Below are 3,653 nucleotides of genomic sequence, written 5' to 3' on the forward strand. Positions count from 1 at the left end.
AATTAGCAACATTTCAAGAAAAATTGCTTGTAGTGAATGAGAATGAAAAATACACTGTTTCTTAATAGAGAAAGCCCATCAAAACATGAAAGAAACAAGCTATCACTGGACATCTGTATTCATTCTTAGTGGCAGTATCGTTTAGGAGCCATTTAGAGTGGGCAGCCCCTGGACCAGATAGAGAGTGACCAGTGGCAACTGATGTCAGGCAAGGGGTATAATTTGATGTGTTATTTTAAAACAGGAGTCTTTATGTTATATACCTATAAGCTATATAGATCAACCCCAACAAACTTACCCAAACGGCATTTGTTGTATTTGAAACTCACTCTAATAAAGTGAATTCTGAACATAATAACATTAGCTTCATTTCAAAGTTAATTTGATTGATAACACTAAGTAATATAAACAGGGCTGTACTTTATTCTAATTTTAAAAAACTATTTGCAAAATCCTATTTATAAAACAGTCTCTCATTTCCCCTAATACATGGTCATCAAAAGGTTTTACTTTTTTAAAATTTTAATTTAATTTAATTTTTGGCAAACTCAAGTAGGCAAATGCCTATAATTCCAGCACTTGGAAGAAGCAGGAGGATCAGGAGATCAAGGCTAGCCTTAGCGAATAGCATGTTGGAGGCAAGTCTGGGAAGTATGAGATTTTAAAAGATTGCTTCTTCCATTCTTATTTTATGAAGCAATTACAGTCAAATTGATATCTTTGCCACCATCTTCTTCCTCACCACTAGGGTCATAGAATTTTCCAGAGCATGCCACCCAAACCCCCACTTACTATGTGGGATACACCACCATTTGAGCCAGTATCTAGAATGTTCTATGCATTTGTTAAAACTCCTATAGAAAGCACCACAGGCTGACCACAGGCTGGGTGACGGGAGCAATGAACATTTGTTCTCACAGTTCTCCAGACTGATGTCCAGTGTGGAGGTGCTGGCAGGCACGATTTCCCAGAGGCCTCTCTTCCTGACTTTCCCTCTTGCTGTGAACTCACAGTCTTTCTTCTGTACCCACTGTGTCTAGATTCTCTTCTCCCTGGTCATATTGGAGTGTGGTCCACCTCAATGGCTTCATTTAACCTCAGTTACTTCCTTGAAATAGTTTTATTGGATTACAAAAATAAAAATAAATATACATTTTTTTTTAAGATAGATGACCATATTAAGCATTAGGGTTTGGTACAAGAAATCAGTAAAAGATTTGGAAAAATGCCTGAAGTTTTATTTTTTCTTAAAATATAAAACAGCAATGGTTTCCATTATCTAAGTGTCTGGTCTTGTCAATGGTTTCTCATGCATATCTGGTTAAAATTTTCCAGCAACCTTCTAGGGTACCATCATTACTCTGGCCTATGCAATGGTTCAGTCACCCACTAACAAGAAAATTCCCTTTTAAGATTTTCCAAAGCATTCTAAGCTATTTAATATTTTACTGGGTGCTTAAGATGTCATTGTGGGAAAAAAAAAATGTTGCTGGGCGTGGTGGCGCATGCCTTTAGTCCCAGCACTCGGGAGGCAGAGGCCATGGATCTCTGTGAGAACAAGGCCAGTATTGTCTACATAGTGAGTAGCCAGCCGGGGCTACAGGGAGATCCTGTCTCAAAAAGACCAATAATAATAATAATGATGATGATGTCTTTATGAGACAGGATAGAAATTCTTATCAGGAAGATCTTTGAGTGGCTTGTCTGAGACCACAGAGCAAAGGAAAAGCCCCATTCATCTTACAATACACACTGAACAGGGTGCCAGAAACCGTGTCTCATTGGAATGTCGGTGATCTGCAATTCTTGCATACAGATAGGTTGAAGTAAGGGCACACTCCCTTTTCTTTGTAGGTGGTTTTGGGTCAGAATACACACAGGTTTCTTTTTTAAAACATGTTATTAATTTTTATTTTATGTGTATGCGTGTATTGCCTGCATGTGTGTACGTGCACCCATGTCATGCATTGCTAGTGGAAGTCAGAAGAAGGAGTCGGATCTCCTGGAACTGGAGTTAAGGACAGTTGTTAGCCACCATGTGGGTGCTAGAACTGAACTCTGGTCCTCTGCAAGAGCAGCCAGTGCTCTTAACCGCTGAATCATCTCTGCAGTCCACCACAGTTTCTTAGAGTGGGATTTCTACCCTCATTTTCTGTTTCTGCTTACAGATTGCATAGGATTGTCAAGTCAGGATTTCTTTCTTCCTCAGCAATCAGAAATGCCTGGGTTTCTTCAGTGTCTACAGCCTGAGTACATGCAGGGTACATTTTGGCTGTTGCAGAGCCTCACACAGCACCACCCCCTGTGGTCCCGGGTAGTCTCCAGCAGCTTGATGCCTCACGGGGTCTTTCTGTGGGTGAAAGCAGAAGCAAGGGCCTCACAGCAGGCACTAGTAAGTTCACATACCTCCCACCAATATTCTCTAAGTGGCAATTGGGAGGCTTCATAGCTTCATACGACAGCTTCGTACAATAGCTGAAGCTTGTCTGAAATCTGTATACTGCTCAGGTTCTGATCGCTGCTGAGGACTGCAGCCAGGTCTTGACAGCCAGTAGCAGTGGTGAGACATTTTCTCAAACACATTGGTTTCAGGCTGTTGTCAGGGAAACTGCTTCACAGAGACTCTTTCGGTCCTTCATCCCTTCGGGGCACTGGAGCTGAGGTCTAGGTGGCCCAGGGTTTTGTTCCTCAGAAGAACTTCCGAGAGGTAACACCATGTACCTCAGGCTGCACTTTGGGCAACACAGTCTTGCACAATGAATGGATTCCTTTGTCTAAGTGATTGGGTACAACGTTAAGATGCATCAGCTACTTGCTACTGATCAGGACGAAGGCAAAGACTGCAGTCCTCAGAGAAAAGGTTATGGTTGGCCAGCAGCTGCTTTTGGATGGCTCAAGATATCACAGAGCAGTTTCACATCATTGTGGGAGAGGCTTGTGAAGTTTGAATTCAAGGGCTTCATACTAGGCTTCTGAAGGAACACCTCAAAGAATATTTCCCTTCTATCACAGAAGGAAACATTTTTTCATCTCAAAGACAAGAAGGGAGCAGTTGGGATGCTTTAGTTTATTAAACAAAATCACAAACGCTGACCCCAGGCCTTTGTCCTTCACCTGGTGCAGTGGGACGTGCTGTTGCTGTGAGCACAAAGCATCTGATGCCAGCAGAGGACTCTATTTGCTGTGGCACTGGGTCTTTGATCTCCCCCAAGGTCATTTTAGACTGAAAATTAGTTTCCTCAGTGCAGTGTTTAAAGCAGTAGTTGAAAGCTATCAAATCAAAGTTATTTATGAATGCCACAAACCAGGACTCTGACCAACAGAGTCCAGGAAAGACGACACAGACACCAAGGTGAGGTTCAGGCTTTCTCTTCTCACTTTCTCTTTCTATTACACACTTCAGCTCTTCATATAGCGTTCCCAACAGCCCTCCCCCCAGCCAGGACCAATCAGGGCACACACATGCATAGCGGGCAGGCAGAGTGGCAGCTTATTGGGCCACGTAGTAAGATCATCAGGCAGGCAGCACATGATCGGGCTCATCATGCTTCAGGGAGTTGGAGTAAACAAACGAGGATCACGAGCCTTGGCAATCAGCCAAGAGCTGGAGTAAACAAGCACGAGGCTTGGCAGCCAGCCAAGGAACCATCTTT

This window comes from Nannospalax galili, unplaced genomic scaffold (genome assembly GCF_000622305.1).
Source record: "Nannospalax galili isolate Female #2095 unplaced genomic scaffold, S.galili_v1.0 scaffold375, whole genome shotgun sequence".
NCBI lineage: Eukaryota > Metazoa > Chordata > Mammalia > Rodentia > Spalacidae > Nannospalax > Nannospalax galili.